Raw genomic sequence first — 21413 nt, forward strand, 5'->3', positions numbered from 1 at the left:
AGACGGGGAGGGCGGGGCGGGGGGGGGGGGGGGGCTCCAGGGCTTTGCTGGGCTCTGAGGGAGTGAGCCAGCTAGAGACACACCTTTTTCAAAGGTTCTGTTGGTGTAAGCAGGGAACTGGTGAGTGGACCCCAGGGCAGCATGGAGCAGTGTCCCCACACAGCATGTGGGGCGCCATGGACCCAGAACAGCTCTGTGGCGCTGAAGTTCATTTACGTAGAGCACTTGGAGTGCCCGGCGTGGAGGGCAAGCCCAACCACTGTTAGAAGTGGTCTTCTTTTTAATCATCTGAGGCAGTAAGGAGTACAGCAGCAGTGGAAACAGGAGACTGGGGAATCCCGGACTCCTGCCTGCTTGGAAGGGACGGTTTGGTGACTGTCCTTTCTAGACCTTATAACCCTGGGGAGGGGAAGCCTCAAGAGTGTGAAGCCAGGGATTCCTTCCAATCTGGTGAATGGGGGATCCCTGGGTGGCGCAGCGGTTTAGCGCCTGCCTTTGGCCCAGGGCGCGATCCTGGAGACCCTGGGATCGAATCCCACATCGGGCTCCCAGTGCATGGAGCCTGCTTTTCCCTCTGCCTGTGTCTCTGCCTCTCTCTCTCTCTGTGACTATCATAAATAAATAAAAAATTAAAAAAAAAAAAAACAATCTGGTGAATGGGAGCTTGAGCAGGATTCAATGTATTTGAGAAATTAAGGCCTGTGGCAGTACCTGCGTCTCACAAGCGTGGAGCAGGGGACATACACGGGCCTGTGAAATTAGACGCACACACACTTTGCATAGATGCTCTCATTCGAGCCTCACTACACCCCACAAGGCAGCCGTTGTTACCACCGTTTGGCAGACGAGAAGCAGCTCAGCTTGGAGGTATTCGGCCCATGGCCCAAGGTTCAGAGCTAGGGTATGCCCTCGCTGGTGTTTGAGCCCAGCCTCCACACGCTCTCCCCACCCCCAGCCCCCTGGCCTCACCACATTCTCACATCTGCACGAGACATTTGGAACTGCTGCATAGCCATTTCTACCCAGCTGAGGACAAGGCCAAGATGGCAGTGTCAGGATAGAACCTGGGTCGTTGATGGTGGGGTGAGTCACGAATGTTGATGGATGTAGCCACGTACAAGATATAAAACCACGTTTTCCAGACTCCCGTGTCAATGCAGGTAGCCAAGGAAAGTGTTGAGAGCCCTTTGCTCTGCCCCTCTTTACCTTCCTGCTCCCTGGAATGTGGACGTGATGGTTAGAGCAGTGACTGCCATTATGGGACCATGAGGCTAACTCGGGGATGGAAGCCACGTGCTAAAGATGGCCCTGGGGAGATTATGGGTCCCTGCTGACTGTGGAGCTGCCATCCCAGCTGTTGGCTGTTCACCTCTGGGCTTCTTTTCTTTGAGAAGAGTCTAAACCTCTATCCTGTCTAAGCCACTGCTTTTTATTTTTTTTTTTTGCTATTTGTGTTTTATATGTAGCTGAGTCTAATCTCAATTGAGAAACCTGTCAATTCCTGAATTTCCTATTGAGTGACAATGACCTCCCTTAATGTCTAAACTGGTTGGAGTTGGCGTGTCTTTTACGTGCCATCGATAGCACCCTAATGGTTCCCCTTCAAAATCCATGCTGTTAACATCCACCCTGGGCGGCCAACAATGTGGGACTGTGTTCTTCAGTTCTCCCCTCATACTGGGATCCCCACCACGTTCCACATACCTTTCCTGCCTCTAAGCCCCATCTCTGGGCAATAAATAGCTTCCAGAAAGCCCAAACGAAAAGCAGATGTCCCAGCTCGCTGCTTCAGGGGTGGTTCACCGCTGGTGGGAACTTCAGGCGGTTGCTCTGGCATCGACCTCCACCTGCCCCAGTCGTGCCCTCCCGGTCCCCAGCAGGGTGAGGCTCCGCATGGCCTCCCTGATGCTCCTGGATGCTCCCGCCTCCCCCCTGCCCACCAGCTCACTGCCTCCGCCAACCACATGGCCTGCCTCCCCCACAGATCCTCAGGGACAGGAGCTTTTAATAACTGGCAAGGCAACTATTGACTCAGGTTTTGCTTGCCTGCCACTAAGTTAGCATTTAATAAATGCTGGATCCTGGCTTAATAGGCCGGTCATTGTGTATCATTGAAATGGCAAATTAATTATTCAAAGCCGTACATGAGATACACCAGGGATGGAGGAGAGGGGGGCCCTCTGGTTGCTCCTTCGCAGTAAACGCAATACACGGTGTGTATTTAGAGTCTAACAGCCAGCTTGTTAAATCCAAGTCTATTGGATCTAAGTGGGAGTCAGGAATTGACGGGAGGGCGCTGGAGGGCCCAGGCGGCCTGTGCCCAGAGCAGCCCAGCCCCTGCCTCGTACCCCCATCCCGCCACGGGGATGCCAGAGCCGCCCCAAGCAGGGCTGGATTAGTGATTGTCACTCCTCTGGGGACAGAACCAGCTTCCATCCTTAGCCCGAGAAGCTTTCCCTTGATGGTAAACCCATAAAGGGCCCCGCAACCCACAGCCACCAGTGACGGCTGCCCACTCCGGGCGGGGGCTGCACTTTCCAGGGCCTCACGCTGTCCAAGAGAGAGCCCAGCTTGCAGATGAGGAAACTGAGGCCTGGAGGGGCTCAACAGCCGGCCCAAGGTCACCCGTGTGCTAAATGGCAGGTGTGGGATTCAGATGCGGGGTGTTGGGGCCTTTAAGGCTCCCTGTCTTCCTGTTTCTTGTTCTAAAGCTGGGAGCACCCTGGGAGGTGCAGACTCTCGCCCCTCGGGGCCCGGGGTAGCCCCAGACCCGCCCCACCTCTGCATGCACACCTGCCTTCTCCCCTCTTGCAGTGCCTCATGGGCCGAGGGAGAGGAGACGTCCCGACCCACCTCTGTGCCTCTCCCTTCTCTGCCCCTGTGTGCAGGACTGCAGCATCTGTCCTCAGACCAAAAAGAAAAAAAAAATTCCTCAAGCAGAAGGAAATCACCAGGGTAGGTGAGCCCCTCGTCCGGTCTCCGTTTGCCCCTTGGATGCGGGACCGCCGAGACTCGCAGCAGGTGGAGGCGGAGACAGCCCGCTGCCTGGGACGTCCGTGCCCCAGGTGAGATGCCCGCCTGCCAGGTGCCAGGGCCCACCTGCCGCGTGCCGCTTCGTGGTTCCGACCCAGGAGCCCCCAGGCCCATTCTGTAAGGGACCCAAGCCATTCATTCCTCTGATTGATTGATTGATTCATTCATTCACTCAACACTCATGCGTGGTTGGCCTCCTTTGTCAGGCGCTGATGGGAGACACGAGGTCTGTGGCTCCCTGTGAGATGTTCTGGAACCCCCAGGGCAGCCCGGACTGGACAGGGAGGCAGCAGGTCCGGGTTGGAGTTTGGGGGAATGGCTCTCCCACTTTGCCAGGGCCTCTGGTGGTGGTGGTGTGGGGCAGGCCAGCCCGGTTCCAGGGCCTGTCCCCGCATCCATGGTGGGGTGGGCCCCAGGCAGGGGCCGTGGGTGATGGCCTGTGAGCAAAGCTGATTCCCTTCCAGGAGCCGCAGGTGGAGGCCGCGAAAGCACACACCCTAGGTGTGTCGGGTCCAGCAGGAGCGTGCACCTGCGGGAGTGTGCACCAGCCTCTGCGAGGAGAACGGGAGGGAAGCTTGCTGAGCGCCAAGGCCCTGCGGTGGGAACACATCAGCCAGGTTTGAGGTCGCCCAGAGGCTCAGCGTGGATGGGTACAGGAGTGGGGACAGGGAAGGAGCTGGGAGGGAGGAGCAGGCCAGATGGTGGAGGACCTGGGGCTCCACACCAGGTGAGTGCCCTGGGGAATTGCTCTCAGAAGAAGAGTCAAAGGTTCCTAGAGGTCAGGGAGGGCAAACAGACTCTACAGGGCTGACCTCCCTCCTCCCTCACCTTATTTCTCTGTTGGATTTTCTTTCTTTCTTTCTTCTCTTTCTTCTTTCTTTCTTTCTTTCTTTCTTTCTTTCTTTCTTTCTCCTCTTCTTTCTTTCTTTCTTTCTTTCTTTCTTTCTTTCTTTCTTTCTTTCTTTCTTTCTTTCTTCTTTCTTTCTTTCTTTCTTTCTTTCTTTCTTTCTTTCTTTCTTTCTTTCTTTCTTTCTTCTTTTCTCCTTCCTTCCTTCCTTCCTTCCTTCCTTCCTTCCTTCCTTCTTCTTTCCTTCCTTTTATTTATTCATTTGAGAGATCGTGAAAGACACACACACACACAGAGCTCGAGCAAGGGCAGAGGCAGAGGGAGAAGCAGACTCCCCGCTGAGCAGCGAGCCCAATGTAGGGCTCCATCCCAGGACCACAGCATCATGATCTGAGCTGAAGGTGGACCCTGAACCGACTGAGCCACCCAGCACCCCCACACACCTTGGATTTTTCTATCGTGGGAGGAACGTCACCATTCAGAGTTGTCCAGGCTCAGAACCTCAGGTTGGCACAGGTTCCTCCTCCCACCCCACCTCTGTCCCCATTCGCATTAGTCTCTGAATCCCAAACCTAATCACTTCCACCCGCACTCAGCCTCAGGCCCGCCTCCCACTCGGCATCCTCCTGGCCGGGCTCTACTGCTGTCTCTCACCATCCCCTTAGGCACCAGCCTCCTGACTGCTCTTCAGGCCCTCAAGGTCTTCCCCATGTTGATAACACGTGGCCAGAGCTCTTTCTATACACAGATCAGATTGCACCGCCTTCTTGCAGAAGCCAACAGCACTTAGTATACCTTTTCAAGTTGGATTTCTCATAAGCAAACTCAGAGATGGAGAATTGTGTGCAAGCATTTTGGTGGGGGACATGTTCTTTTATTTTTTTAAATTTTTTGAATTTATTTTTTCATGAGAGACAAAGAGTGAGAGGCAGAGACACAGGCAGAGGGAGAAGCAGGCTTCCTGGGGGGAGCCGGATGCAGGACTTGATCCCTGGACCCAGGGATCATGACCTGGATTCAGTGTGCTAGCATTTTGTTAAGGATTTTTGCACCTGTGTTCACAGTTTTCACTTTTGCATTGTACAGTATTTGCCTGATTTTGGTATGAGTGTGCCACGGGCCTCCTAAAATGAGGAGAAGTTGGATTGAGGGTGGGAGTGTAGGACAAGGGACTACTGACTTTCATTTTAAGATTCTTAGCACTATATGGTTTTTAATGATTTTGCTTTAGTACATGAAAATATTTTATAAAGATTTATTTATTTATTAATGAGAGAGAGAGAGAGAGAGGCAGAGACACAGGCAGAGGGAGAAGCAGGCTCCTCACAAAGCCGGGACCCCAAAGTGGGACTCGATCCCAGGATCCCGGGATCATGACCTGAGCCAAAGGCAGATGCTTAACCAACTGAGCCACCCAGGTGTCCCACATGAAAATAATTTTATATAAACGCTAAAAAAAAAAACAAGATTCAAACCTATGATTTTTCATGACCTGGTATTATTTGTTGGCGTGGGTATAGAGAAAGGAGTAAGGTGGGTGCAGTGAGGGCGGGTAACAGGTAAAAGGGTTGAATAGATCTGGACTTGATGCAAGGTGATCATCCCCACGCACGGAGCACTTTCTGTGCTGGGAGCTGGGCCGAGTGCTTTGCGTTATCTGATTTAATCCCGACAAGAGCCTGGATTGGTTAACTACCGCTACACAGCAAACCATCCCAAACCTTAGTAGATTAAAACAGCAACTGTTTATTCTGCAGTAAACGCAGTAATGCAGCAGGCTACCTTGCCAGAGGCCAGAGAAGGAGGTGGATGGATTAAAGATCCCTCCACAGAACTTTTCTGCCTGCTTGGCCATTTGCTCCTTATAATTGGATGCTATGGGAATGATTAAAAAGAGGACATGTGTGCCAGGTAGGCACATGGGCTTATCTCATCCACTGAAAGTACAATAGACAAAGGATCATCTACAAATGTGATGGGCATTCTGCAACTTGGGCGGGGCAGTTGTTCTTTGGTTTTGCTTGGGGCCACTCAAGGACTGCTGTCATCTGCCCATGTGGCTCAACTAGGGTAAAATGACCCTGGAGGGTGACTCTCTGGTGGTCACAACACATCTGGTGATTAGCCAGGGCTGCCGGTGGGGTATCTCGGTTCTCCTCCGTGTGGCCTTCCCAGCATGACATCCTAGGTTTCTTAGATGGTGATGGCAGTCTTCCAAGAGGGCACACCCCAGTGTGCAAACACTCGTCAGCCTCTGTAGGTGTCCCGTTGGATGAAGTCCCATCAGTCAAAGCAAATCACGTGACAAAGTCTAGCATCAGTGGGGGATAGAGATAGGCCAGGGCATGGGTACTGGGAGAGGGGATTCACTGGGGGGCATGCAGGGTAACAGTCCCCTGCAGGATGCTGTGAAGCAAGTACTTATTGTCACCCTCACTTTATAGATGAAAAACACCAAGTTAAATAGCTTGCCCAAGGTCTTCACTCGAGTCTGACAAGGGTGGGGTATAGCCGGGTCTCACACTTTCTTCTCTGACTCCCTCTGGCACCCAGCCTTGGCATTGAGTTCTCTTCCATAGTCTATTTTCAAATTATCCTGATTGACATGGTGAGAGACTTATTCTCAGGTCTGCTGCTGGTCTTTTTTTTTCTTTTTTTTAAAGATTGTTATTATTTATTCATGAGAGACACAGATTGAGAGGCAGAGACACAGGCAGAGGGAGAAGCAGGCTCCACTCAGGGAGCTGGATGTGGGACTCGATCTCGGGACTCCAGGATCACGCCCTGGGCCGAAGGCAGGCGCTAAACCACTGAGCCACCCAGGCGTCCCTGCTGCTGGTCTTTTTGTGCTCAACTGTCCTCCCCAAACACACACACGTACACACACGCACACTCAATAGAGCCATGCTACCATGATTGGCCCATTTTCTCCCTTTGCACACATTCCTCTAAAGGTACTACATGGTACTTCCACTCTCATGTTCTTTATCTATGAGGTCTGGGTGAATGAATGCCCATCACATTTGTAGAGATGACCTTTAGCATCTTGCACCAATTCAGCGGATGGAATGAGTCCACACACCTCCCTGTACAGATGTCCTCTTTATAACCATCTTTTTAGCATTCCGTTACAAGAAGGAAATGGCCAGGCAAGCAGAAGAGTTCTGCACTCTTTAATGCATCCATCTCCTTCTCTGGCTTCTGGCAGGGAAGCTTGCTGTGCTACTTCTCTCCCACCACTCTCCCCATCATTGCCATCAGAAATCTTGTAGCATCTGACAGACCGAGACAGATTGCCTCTTACTCAGTGAGGCCTGTCTTGTTGACGGGGTCCAGCCTGAAGGCCCCAAGCACCATTTCAATGTTGTTATTGGCAACATGATTGAGAGGGAAGCTGGGCCATTTGTCAACTTGGCCTTCGCAGGACTATTAGAGTGAAGCAAGAGATAAAATATATTTTGTTTTCAACAAGGTTCCGTTTCTGTCCTACATGATCAACTCCAAGATGCCATAAAAATAGGGCTTCTTGGTACCCTACTTTTAGGATACTTTGAAACCGTTAGGAGAGGTGCAAGCAGAGAACTGAGGGTTAGTCCTCACTGAGGAGCATGATACTGCTCTGTGATTGTTATTTGTGTTGGATGGAATAGTGCCACTCCCCACCCCCCCATCACACCATAAGGATGTCCAGATGTCCAAGTCCAAGTCCCTGGAACCTGTGAATATGTTTGTTACTCGGCAAAGGGGAGTCAAGCATGCTCCACAGGTGATTTTAAAATAGGGAGAGTCTCCTGGGTTATCCTGGTGGGCCCAAGGTAATCAAAAGGGGCAGTAGGTGTGGTAGAGGGAGGTTGAAGAATTAATGACTGGGAACAATTAAACCAGTTGGCTTTGAAGACACAAGGAGGTCATAAGCCAAGAGATGTGGGCAGCCTCTAACAGCTGGAAAACACAAGGAAAAGAATCTTCCCTCTGGTATCCAGATGGAATGCAGCCCTGCTGATACCTTGATTTTAACCCGTTTCAGACTTCTGACCTCTAGAAAAGTAGGCTAATACATCTGTGCCATTCTAAGCCACCAAGTGTGTGTTAATTTATTACGGGAGCAATAGGAAACAAATACACCACTTTTCATTAGCTCTGGAGTAAGGGTCAGAGTTTGAAGTGTACCCTCCTTGTGTTTCCGGAAGACTTCATACATGGTAGGAGCAGGGTTCATAGCTTGCAGTGGGAAAATTCTCACACCCATCCCATCACATTTTCATAGAAAACCATCTTAGAGCCACACTACTCCTATACCAGAGAGACGTAGCCGATCGGTGAGGTTGCGTTAGCAATTACTGAGCGTGCTCTCGGTTGGTGCCTGAGTTTATTTGCTCAAGATTTGGTGGGCCAGCAATTTGGGCAGGACCCAGTCAAAATTGTTATTCTTGGTTCTCTGTGGTGTAATAATTGGGTTCGCCCATGTGCCGGTGGTCAGTTGGCATGTTGATGGGGGTTCGCTGTTCCCGGATGATGTCATTCACAGGTTCAGAGTTGCCAGAGGTTGCAGCTGGGGCACGCTGGTTTTCATCCTTGGCGAAAGCCAGCTGAGGCTTCCTCACTTGGCATCTGGGCTTGAAGAGGGAGCATGCAGAGGGCTCTTTTGGTCTCAGCTCAGAAATTGCATAATGTCATTCCACTACTTTCCATTGGCCAAAGAGAGTCACCAAGGCAGCTTAGATGCAAAAGAGAGTTGAGGGATGAAATCTATTTCTTGATGGGAGCAGGGGTGACCCCGTATTGCAAGGGCACACGTGTGCAGGGATGGGAGGAACTTGCAGCTCAAACTTCCGCACTCTCTGTGGCTGCCTTTCTCTGGCTTGATGGCCTGGGGCTGGCATACGTCCTTCTGCTCTTGCCTCTTCTGGGGCCAGCTCTGCCCTGGAGGGGAGAGGCCTGCTGTTGTCCAGCTGCTGTGACTGTTGAAGCGATGTCTCAGCATAATTCAGAGAGGAAGGAGTGCAAAACTCACTCAGGCCTCAGGGTCAGTCCCCACACACCAGTCCGGGAAGCCAGTCATCCACCTGTTACTAGGACCTCTTTCTGATGCCTCCGTGTGTTTCTCAATTTCTTCAGAACCTGGAGGGGAGAAAGGCATGATTAATTAATGCCTCAAGCACTTAGCGGTGACTACCCGAAGGGGCTAGAGACCTAACCAGTGACAAGCAGGGGAACATTTAGGAAGGACAAAACCAGGGTGGTGTTCTAAAAGAGAAGGTTCAAACTACCAATAGAAACAAGGAAGTGGGATGCACGAGACAAAAGGCTTTCATCATCCGTGTGGACCAACTGTAAAATGTCCCAACAATTCGAATGTTAAAGCAAGACTGACGGAATTCTGGAAAGCATTTGCTGGTTTTGCATTTCCAGTCTGCTTAAGTCAGTTTTGCAGGATAGCTGATAGTCGTACCGGTCTCCTGGGACAGCAGTGGAGGGTAATGTGCACTGGCACGTAAACGCTCAAACACCTAGTTCATCTTTTTTCATAGACAACCCAAAGGAGTGTATATTGAACAGACACACTTACGTGATTGTTGTTGATGCAGTTGATAACAGGACACAGCAAATGAAGGGTCTCTAGGGGTAGGTGAGATTTATCCAGTTGGCGCTTAATCCAGACATCTTTCTCTTCACACAACAATGATGGTGACAAGTCAGAGTGATAGAGAGGCTCTCATTCTCTAGCAGCAGCAGCAGCAGCAGGAGGAGGAGGAGGAGGAGGAGGAGGAGGAGGAGGAGGAGGAGGAAGAGGGAGGAAAGGCATTGGCATGAGGCCACAGGCAGCTTTGTGGTTAGGGCAGATATAAGGAAGCAGTGCGCCATGGTGGGATTAAATCATGGATTTGCAAATTACTCACTTGGCAACCTTGTAAGGGTGAAATGAAATGCATTTGAAATGTCTACTGCTGTGCCTAGCACACTGCAGGTGTGCAGCAGTGATAGCCGTATGAAAGCCAGATTTGCAGAACTGGTGGCGGGAGTTGTGATTCAAGCCGTGGCATGGATCTGTGCAGTAGCTAGTAAGAACAGAAAGAGCTAGGGTGGTAGAGATGTGGTTGAAACCGCAACCGGGTGTTAAGGATTGCATTTGCATGAAGCGAGTCCAGAGTCAGAGACAGTATTAGAACTGACACATCACTCTGAGAGAATTCTCGAGGAACTAATGGGTCTGGTCTGAAAAGCCATGGACTGGTCTGGTGGGGCTGAGGGGATGAGAGGTTGGTGCAGGACCAGCCGACCACAGATTGAGCAGAGCTGAGCCACACTGGGACACTCAGCTCTCCAGGCTGACACCGTGTGAGTTCCCACTGGGCAACTCTCCAATCTTTCCTCTCCTCGTCTTGGCAAGGCTGGTTTGTCTTCCAAAATCCTCAGCTCGAACAGCTCTTGGAATGTTCTAGTGTGACAGGTAAGGGAACGGACAGAAAGTGGAGCAAGGGCACGCTCTCCAGGTTGAGGCCTTCCGCCCGGTCTCTCGACGGCTGGGAAAGACCACGCCCTGGCTCAGCTCCTTCAAGCACAAACTGGATTCCGGGTACCTCTCTCAGATCTTTCTGCGACCTGTTGTAGTTGATAGAGAGAGAGAGAGACTCAAACCATCTTTCTGAATATCAGCCCTCAAGTTTTTGGCTGCCGTGTTGTCGTAACGATGGCTCCTTAGGGACAGGGAATCACATGCTAAAGTGACTCGTGTCCTTGGGACAGTTCCTCACTTTCTCCCAATGTGGAGCTGGGGGTGGAAGGAGAGTGGGGAGGTGAATACTCCTCCTTCCAAGACGTGGAGGCAAGAAAGACCTCTCTCCTCTCAGTCCTCTGTGGTAGCAGTAGTGGGGCCAGACTGCACACTGCAGCTCAGGTGTGCACGACCAGGAACAATGCCCTTGATGTAGTCATTGCTCTCCTCCTACCGTGAAACCCTTACAAGAGCAGGGGAAGAAACCCACAAACACGAACAAACGAACATGTCAGTGAAAGACTCTCCGGCTCTTTCAGCTCAGAAGCAGCCCCCTGCTTCCTGTCAGGTCCGTTGTGCACCCTTCCTCTGTTCCATTCTCATTCCCTGGAACCTTGCTTCCTCTGCTTCTTGACTCATGTGGCAACTGGAGCACGTCTATCCTTCAAGTCCAGTGATCCAAACAAAATCATACCCCCTTTATCTTGATTCCATTTCCAATTCCTGCGGGGACTTGAGGAACCCAACCTGGGATGGACGCAACTTGTGCTACCCACTGCTGGTCCCGTGAGTCATGGCAGGGAAATGAGATAATATTTTACAAAATGAGGGCCAGGGCCTCCCTGCTGTGGATGAGGAGGGAGCCGAGGGTTTCCCCATGAACCTGGCCCATATTGCCCAGAGTGACCCACTTTCCTGTCTCAGTGGGTGAGGGTTCCGGGGAGTTAAAGATCCCATCTGTGAGATTTGGGAGGGGTGGGGGCGGTGTCTGTCTCTCTCTGCCGCCCTACCCATCCTCTCTTTGGAGGACACTGGCCCCTGTGACATTGGCCAGCAACTGGCAGAGGCAAGGAGAGCCCACGGGACATGCCCGCTGCCTGGGGCCTTCAGCTGAGGGCTCACGGGGGGGGGGGGGGGCTTGTAGCTGCTAACGGCTGTGGGGCAGAGTGTCAGGCCAGGCATTGACTGAAACAATCTCATTCGCCTTTCAGTTCATGGTCCAAGAAACAAAAATAATATTTAATGAGAAAAATCTTCTTTGTTTAATTACGGTAAATGTCAAGGTTGAATCCAAGTGCTTTGCTTAAGGTCAAATGTGCAGTGCTATCAAAAAGCATTTAAACTGGGGCTGATGGGCTATTAAAACCCCGGCTGGTTAAAATGGGGCGCTGTCCTTCGTCCGTGATTTATTTGCCCCATTTGGAAGCAGCGACGTTGGAGCTGGTACAGTCCCCCAGCAGCCCGGGCATCACTCTTCTCCTTAGGCTAACGAGGGACTCCCCAGTGAAATCAGTGCCCAGGGCTCCCAAACGCTTACCTCTCGGGCTCAGGAATCCCATTTCCATTAGATCAGTGGTTTACAGAGGTTCCGTGCCCGGCTTCCCTCCCCGAGTTTCTGCTCTCCTGGGTCAAGGATGAGACCTGGCGCTGGGATTTTCTTAAGGCTCCTAAGTGAAGTGTTTCTAATATATAGTGGGGGTTTCAAATGTTGGGGTTGGGTGCTCATTTTCATTAATTAAGATGCTCAAAGCTGATGCCCTGCTGTGCCCTCTGCCTTCCTGTGTATCACTCGGTCTTTGCTCCTAGTGTTCATTCAATCCAAATTTCTCATCTTCCCTACGGCCTCTTATTGTCAGAGTGCAGAGCCGCCTCCTAAGCGACAGTCTGTATTGTCAAACTCCAGAAAGGGCCAAGTTGCATCCCCCCCACCCCTTTGTCCTTGGCAGTGAATGGGATAGGAACCATCGGCCCAAACTTCCCTAGCTCCCTGCTAAAGGAGTTAGCACTTCTGAAGTGCTTAGGAACTAGATGAGAATTCAGACTGTGGAATAGGCCCCTTCAGGTAGTCGGAAAAGAATGGGATAGCAGAACTTTCCTGAGCAGCGAGGAAATCTTTCTCCTGTTATTTATGCACACTGCTTCACTGTTCCTTCTTTCTTCCTTGTCATACAATAGAAATAATGATCTTGGTACTGGACTCTGTGCTGCGCCAGGACAATTAATCACCCACCCAGTCATTTATTTCCTCATACTCTCTTCCACCAGGACCATTATCCTGTAGGTAAACAGAGGTGCCAGTAAATCACGGACAGAACACAAGTCGGTGGGAGAATAGTTGATTAAGCGTCTCCATAACTTACGGTTATAGAGCACCTCTCATCCCAAAGGATCTCCAAGCACCAGGTAGACTGATGTGCGCCACTACCCAGCCTCTCTATATGTCATGTTCCACCCCATTGCCTCGGGGCGGGTGGAATGTTTATTGCCCTTGTCATACAGTTACCCTCAAAGCTGCAGTCACAGCGAGACAGGAGGCAGAGAAAGGAGCTTCTCACTTCCTTGTCCTTTCAAGGAGCAGAATCAACTACCCCAGTAGGAACTCAGCAGCAGTCAGAGGGTAACCTCCCTGCCCTCCCGGGCAAAATTTCTTTGGTTTAAGAAATGCTGCAAACACTAGAAAATCCTATGTTTGTTCTTCTGAAGGTGGCGACAACAGAGCAGCCATCGAGGTTGGGCGGTGAGCTGGGACAAGATCTAAAGTAAATGTCACCAGGGTGGAAATGCTTCAGTATCTGCTAGAATCATAGTCCAGGGGAGAGAATCACTCTAGGGAAAGATCACTTGTCATAATCCTTTAGAACTATTCATGATAACTCTGCTCTTTATTTTTGGATTTTTTTAAAAGATTTATTTATTTGAGAGAGAGAGAGAGAGAGAGAGAGAGAGAGAGAGCATGCATATGAGCCAGGGGAGGGGCAAAGGGAGAGGGAGGGAGAGAAGCAGGCTCCCCACTGAGCAGCGAGCCTGAGGTGGCCTCGAGCTCCTGACCCTGAGACCAAGACTTGAGTCGAAATCCAGAGTTGGACGCTCGAGCTCACTGAGCCACTCAGGGGCCCCTCTGCTCTTTAAACTTTTATAACAAAAATAAAATAAATAAATAAACTTTTATAACATACGGGCTCCTTTGAAAGAAGAAAACAACTTCCATTTCCCTCCAAGTGCACACTACAATTGTTTGATGATAGTGCTACTTTGAAACTTGTCACTCTAGCTCTGATGTCTGTATAAAACCAAAGCCACGTTAAATTCAAGCAAGTTAAATTCAGTTCAGTATACAGTTGACCCTTGAACAATGCAGGAGTTAGGGGTACTGACCTCCTGTGCAGTTGAAAATCCATGTAGAACTTTCGACTCCCCCAAAACTTAAGTACTAATAAATCGTCCACTATTGATGAGAAGCCTTACTGATAACATCGTTGATTAATATGTATTTTATGTTATGCATTATATGCATCATATACCGTAATCTTACAATAAAGTTAGCTAGAGAAAAGAAAGTTATTAAGAAAATCAGAAGAAAGAGAAAATACATTTCTAGTATTGTACTGTATTTATAAATATGTATAAAACCCAAGAATACATGGATCCACACGGTTCAAACCCACATTGTTAAGGGGTCAGCTGTAATTCAATTCAATGCAAGTTAAATTCAAACAAAACTCAATTCAAAAAATTCAAAAAAGCCAATGTGATTCTATTAACTAATTAATTTCATGGGAAGGATGATGTTGTTTTGCTGAAGCCAAATTACCTTTCCCGTAAGGACATGATATTGACTGCTGCCTCATTAGTTCTTTTGGCATATGTATCCTACTGGGTGCCATGTGATGATCCGTTTTTCCATCATTTCTATTTGGACTGCTCTGGAAACTCCCTTTGTGAAGTATCCTATTAATTTATTTGGCCTTAATTTGGGGCAAACCCAGCATTTCTGTGCTAAGTCTCTGTCTGTACCTCTGGAACAAACAAGTCCATTGAGATTCCCATGGTATGATTGGATTCTATGGGGTCATTAGAATGATGCATGAGATGGGAACATTCAATTTTAAGGCCATGATCAAAAGGAACCCCCCCCCCCAATTAAAAAAATCCTCATAAAAATTTTTAAGACTCTCCTGGGTTCTATGGGAGCCATGGACCCCATATTAAAACACATGTGTTCCAGATTCCCACCTCATAGAGTACAGGCACCAGTCACCCCTTCTTACTGCTATTCTGTTGTATCAAAGAGACATGAACCCCTTTGTTGCTTGAGCCACTGTATTTTGGGGCCTCTGTGTTACAACCCCTTAATCTATGCTCAGTTTGATACAGAAAGTGAGAGTTGGAGATCCTATTTTTTTCTTCATTCAGCAACGTGTATTATGTATTTATGTGCCAGGAACCATAGAGGAAGGGGTTTATTGCGATTGCGTTAGTGGTAAATCTGGGGCAAAATGCAGGTCTTCTGACATCCAGCCCAGGACTCTTGCCCCCACATGCTTCCTCCTCAGCTAGTTGTGTGGCTGATGCTCAACCATTGCGATTAATTAGGGGGAGGGCCTGGTCTTCTCAGAACTGAGCGTGGCCTGGTGGGCTTTCCTCTCACACGGCTTGTGTGACTCCTGTTTGTTTGGGATTTTATTTTGTGAAGGGGGAGAAAATAGGGACAATCCAAAACAAATTAAGAGGAGTTACTAATCCAGAAGAAATGTGTATTCATCACTGCAGGACCAGCCCTATCCCCTGTGGATAGAGGGATGCATGGGGAAGGAAGCTCGCAGTATTTCAGGAAGATGACTTGCCAGCAATAACATTGTTAGGAGAAGATGGAAGTTGGAGTGAATCGTCCAAGCCAGTGTTTATACTGGGGAGGAGAACAAACTGGAGGCAGTTTCGATGCCCCACCTCAATGTTGCAAAGTAGCGTCCCAGGGACAAGCAAAGAAAGTAGTGGAAAGCACGGTGGAACATTATAGGTTTTCCTCCCCCTTCCCCCTTCTCCCGAGAGTCATCCTTTCTCGCATCATCTTGTTTTGTTTTCCCTGGAGCATGATTATAGTTAGAAATGTTCATCTTCACTTTTCTTTTTCTTTTTTTTTTTTTGGTTCACACTTTTGTCGTCCCTTAAACTATATTTCCACAGATGACTTGTTTAGCATTGAGTCTCTCGTGGCCCGAACACACTCTCAAAAGTATCGCTGAAGGAATAAAGGAAGAAATGAATGAATGAAGGAGTAGGAAGCAGAAGATGAGTCACCTGAGTCATGAAACGTGCCACCATTCAGCCACCCTGGTGAGAGCAGGAAGATCAGATTTTGTCACTAGAGACGAAGAAAGGCCTTGAGGGCTCCTGTTAGAGAGGGTATTCCAGAATAACGCCCCTGCCCCAAGGCTCCCAGAATTTTTGTTGGGGGGCCATGAAAGTGCTCCTTGCGGACCCCTAGCCACCCGGGGTGAAAGTGACCAGGGGCTCTGGCTCCTGAAATCCACTGATGTGAGTGTGTGGGCGCCACACGTCCTGCTCACAGCCTGCGGCCGGCGTGGCGGGGACACTAAGTCACAGCTGGTCCTGGGACACCAGCACTCCTCTGACAGCTGACTTCGGCTTGAAGACTCCCTGACAGCTTTGGAGAATCCCCCTTGGACTGCAAGGTGGTCTCGGACACTTCCACTCACCCTTCCCTCCCTCTCCCCTTCACTCAGGTCCAGACTCCTCACATCACAGTCCGGTGGCTCTCCCAGACTTTTCTGACTTCTTCCCTGTTTTCTCTTCCAGATGATTCCCCTACCCAATCCTCAGATATTTAATCTCACGGAAGTCTTGATTCTCAAAGGACTTGGGCTATAGCAGCCTTTAAGGACAGTCCTGGGGCCTGTGTCGGTTGGACGGAAGGCTGACTGGCTGACCCCCAGCACCATCAAATTTTGAATGCGATGTCTGCTGTCACAGAGCCACGCTCCAGCTTGCCTGTTATACCCAGATCCAGCCTCAATTTGGAAGCCCCAATGGAAAAGCAAAGGTATAAGGCAAACGCTTATTTATTAGTCCACACTCTAGATGTGAGCACTGACAGAAAAAGTAAATATCACAGGAAGGATAGGAAGTTGAATAGGAATTTCCCTTGAGTGCACAGCCTTTCTTGCCATGGGGTAGGATGTCAGTTTTGACAGGTGGTAGCGTGTTTATTGAACTTTTGAAGGCAGGGGCCCCTGGGTGGCTCAGTGGTGGAGCGGTTGAGCGTCTGCCTTTGGCTCAGGACGTGATCCTGGGCTCCTGGGCTCCAGTCCCACATGGGGCTCCCCATAGGGAGCCTGCTTCTCTCTCTGCCTACATCTCTGCTCCTCTCTGTGTGTCTCTCATGAATAAATCAAAAAAATTAAAAAATTTTTTGAAGGCAAAAGAGGGAAGATAGAGAGCTTAGGTGGATAGTAGCAGCTCTGGGATTGGAGGTTCTTAAACATGAAGCTTTGTCAGCCTGTGTAATTACAGGAGGTAATTGGACAACACTTGTCAAAAATGAAATCTCGTAGTGTGCCTGGGAGGAAAATGGATGGGAACATTTTTTCTGACGAATGGATTTCCTAGTCCCTACCTCTGCATTCTCTGGAATGTTCTCAGCCTGGCAAGACACAGAACTTTTCCTTCTTTTATTAAGTTTTATCGATTCATAATATAACAAGAGAAAATGTATCAGTTATCTACTGCCACATAACAAGTGACCCCAAAATATAGTGACTTAAAGCCCACACTTTTTATCTTAGTTGCACCAGATTCTAGGTCAGGAATCTGGTGCAAGTTTGTTGGTCCTCTGGTCTGTCAGTGACTATCATCAAGGGATCATCTGGGCTGCTGTCATTTCAAAACTCAGCAGGGGAAGGTTGTTTCTGTGTGGTTGTTGGTGATATTCAGTTTTTTTGTGTGGGCCACTGCACTGAGGGCCTCAGTGGTGCCTGGCTGACTCAGTCAGTGGAGCATGAGATTCTTGATCTTGGGGTTGTGAGTTTGAGCCCCACATGGGGTGTGGAGATTATTTGAAAGAGAAATTCTTTTTTTGTTTTTTTGAAAGAAAAATTCTTAAGGGCAGCCCCGGTGGCACAGCGGTTTAGCACTGCCTGCAGCCCAGGGTGTGATCCTGGGGACCTGGGATCGAGTCCCACGTCAGGATTCCTGCATGGAGCCTGCTTCTCCCTCTGCCTGTGTCTCTGCCTCTCTCTCGCTCTCTCTGAATGAATAAATAAATAAATCTTTAAAAAAAATTTTTTTTAAACCCTCCAAACTTGGCTTTAGGACCTAATGGAAGAATTTCATGGAAGGGTGAGAAGTTACAACGACCCTTCCAAGGGTATCATCCTTTCTGCGGCTTTATGGGCATTTGCAGAGGACAGATGATTGGCTGACACTCAGATTGTGCTAGCCAAACTTCTCCACCCAATTCCTAATAATAAATGTGCCATGGGTCCCAAAACAGTCAGTTGCAAACAGAAAGTTTCCCCAAGTGTCACGCTTTGTCATAGAAGTTCACAAGCATTGTATATTGTAGGCCATAATAGATGTGTTTGTTTGAATATAAAAGTACAAAACCTCCTCACCGTAGAGCAATACTGATTTTGCAAGGTGAGGCACCATGTGGATTCAGTTTGAAGGGCCTGGCAAAGATTTCGGGGCAACACTTCTCTTTCGATGAGTCACCTCTGCTGAGTCACCGGTGCCCATTTCCTCCATGACAAGGAGAAGTTAACTACTATCATCTGCTAATAGGAAAACATGGAGGGATTTTTGCAACGTGGGTTTATTTTCTGTTATTTTAGGCAGCCAGCCTCCCCGTTCGCTAGCTCTGGGTGGTCCGCACATGAGCCATGTTAAACCCCTCCGGGGCGCAGCAAGCTCTCTCTGGCCTCGGGTTGTGTGAACAGGTAATGCTCTCAGCCCAGATGGTCTTTTCCTGCCTTGTGTCCCTGTGTGATTTTGTCTTCCCCTTTTATATTCCACTTAGAAAGTCAGGGGCTGTCTCGGAGGAACAGTGGCATATCATCTGAGCTAAGGGCTGCACCTGCTCTGTGTTCCCTAAGTCACCCTCCTTTCAGTGTTCAGACGAAATAAACCTACAGTGACTAGCTAATGTAATTCAACATTTCCTCCTGTCTCCGTGTGAGCTGCTTAAGGACAAAGACTCTGACTTTTCTTCTTCATACACCCGCTGTGGGTATAAAGCATCCACTATTTGGCATGCTGTAGATGTTCAAAAAAACACCTCTTGGCAAATCAGTGGCCCTCAAACATTTTGGTCTAAAGACCTCGTTATAGCATTAACATTTACTGAGATTTCTGAAGAGCTTTTGTTTATATGGGTTTTATCTATTGATATTTACCATATTGAAAATTGTAACTGAATAATAAGGCATAGTCCTTAAAAATCTGTTAGCAAGTCTTTAAAAAAATAAGCCCAAGAGCAGCCCTGGTGGTTCAGTGGTTTAGTGCCGTCGTCTTCAGTCCAGGGCCTGATCCTGGAGACCCTGGATCGAATCCCACGTCGGACTCCCTTCTAGGAGCCTGCTTCTCCCTCTGCCTGTGTCTCTGCCTCTCTCTCTCTCTGTGTCTCTCATGAATAAATAAATAAAATCTTAAAAAAAAAAAAGCCCAAGAGTGTTCTCCAGACTTTGAGAGAGAGAAACAGAGAGAAGGGAATGAGAGAGAAGCTCATTGGGTCTCAAGCAGGGGTGCCTTCAGGAACCTTACAGTTTTCCAACTGCAGTGTGGCCTGGGAGCAGGAGAGTGATTCTAGGCACCCACAGGTATCCAGAGCCTCAGACAAGAAGGAAGGAAGCTGCATCTGGGGCGATCGGGGCCTAAGACCTTGGATTGGTAGAGGTTAATATCTGCCGCTCAGACCCCAGCGGAGCTCAAGATAGAAATTAAGCCGAGTTATAGAAAGGAAAATTAGACTTCTCCTTTACACGAGTTTCTGGACTGACATTTTGTCATGACTGCCACCGTTTTATAGATGAGAAACCAAACTTCGTGATAGCCAGGCACTTGCCCAAGGTGACACAGCTTAAATGGCTTGGCTGGGATTCAGACACCAGGATCCCGGCTCCTAGACCCAGTGTTGTTTTGTCTCCCAGAGGACCCCCTCAAGGCTGGGGGGCTTCAGCAGCCCACCTGACCATTCAGGGCAGACTTAGAGATGAAACGGTACCTGGCAGCCTGTGCTCTAAGACAATGGCGTTCTGTATCTTGAAGGAATATGGTGAAATCCTACAGTGAATTCTGTTATATCTGAGTTTCTGTTGACTTTCCCAAAGACCATGAGAAACATCTGTTGGTCAAGCCTTGGTTTTTCAAATTCTGGCTTTGCAAATGATTAGCTTTGGAACCTTGGGAAAGTGATCTAACCTTTCACCTACTTCCCTGACCCTCTCCCTCCCCCCATGAAATGGGGATCCTAATATTTATCTCCTTGTTCCTTCAATGTGTGTTGTGCATAGTGACTTCCTTCCAAAGACTACGTAGGGGAAGGGGGGGGGGAATTTTACAGTGGAGAAACCTGCCAGAGGCCACCTCAGCCAGGAAATCTCAGTTAACATCATCAGTGATAGGTCAAGTTGATAAAAGAACCCTTGCTGCATTGTGCTGAGAAAGGCACTTGACCTCTGGTTTCCTCCTCCAAACTCATAGCCCCAGTGTAATCATGATAAAACCACCAGAAAAATCTCACTTTTGATCCACAGAATACTAATTTTCCTTAAAACTTTCATAGTCATCAAAAACAAAGAAAGGCTGAGAAACTTTCATGAAGTCAAGAGGAGCCTAAGGAGATATGATTAAAAGTGATATGCTAACCTGGATAGGGTCCTGAAACAAACAAACAAATGAGGATATTAGGGAAAACTAAGGAAATCTGAATCCATACATGAGTATGGACTTTAGTGAAAAATAATATATCAATATTAGGTCATTAACTGTAACCAGTGTACCGTACTGTGGTGATATATGAGACTCTACACTATCTTTGCAATTCTCCGTAAATCTAAAGCTATTCTACAGTAAGAAGTTTATATTTAAAAAGGAAAAAATGAAAGGATAGTGATATGTAAGTGAGAAAATCGTATTGGACATAACAAGGAGGTATCCTTGAATGTGTTTTATTTGACTTAAAGAAAACTAGAATTCTCAAACCCAGTTTCATATTCTGGTAAAATGCACATAAAGTGTAACCATCTTAACCATTTTGAAGTGTACAGCTCAGTAGTGTTAAAGACGTTCATAATGTTGGGCAAGCATCACCACCACCCATCTCCAGATTCTTTTCGTCTTGTAAAACTGACACTCAGTGCCCACTAAATAGTAACTCCCCATCCCGACCTCCCCCGCCCCTGGCAGCCACCGGTCTAGTTTATGTCTCCAGGATTTCGACTACTCTAAGTACATCGTGTCAGTATTTGTCTTTCTGTGTCTGGCTTATCCCACTTACTGTAATGTCCTCAGAGTTCCTCCGTGTTGCAGCACATGTCAGAATTTCCTTCCTTTTGAAGGCTGAGTGATACTCCATTGTATGAATCCATCACTTTGGGCCTCTACGTCCATCTGGACATAAGGGGTTGCTTCCATAGGGCAGCTACGGTGGATAGCGTTGCTATGATCGGGGTGTAGGAACAACTCTTTGAGGCTCTGATTTCAGTTCTTTTGAGGTAAATATCCAGGAGTGGAATTGCTGTATCATATGGTAATTGTATTTTTAATTTTTTGAGGAACTGTCGTATTATTTTCCACCGTGGCTGCACCATCAACAGTGCACGAGGGTTCCAGTTACTCCACATCCTCACCAACACTTGCTGTTTTCTAGGGGTTTTTTCTTCTTCATTGTAACAGTCCTACTGGTGACACCTCACTGTGGTTTGTTTTTCTTTTCCCTAACGATGAGTGATGTTGCGTATCTTTTCATACACTTGTTGTCCATCTGTACATCTTCCTCAGAGAAATGTCCATTCAAATTCA

This window comes from Vulpes lagopus, chromosome 11 (genome assembly GCF_018345385.1).
Source record: "Vulpes lagopus strain Blue_001 chromosome 11, ASM1834538v1, whole genome shotgun sequence".
In the NCBI taxonomy this organism is placed as follows: domain Eukaryota; kingdom Metazoa; phylum Chordata; class Mammalia; order Carnivora; family Canidae; genus Vulpes; species Vulpes lagopus.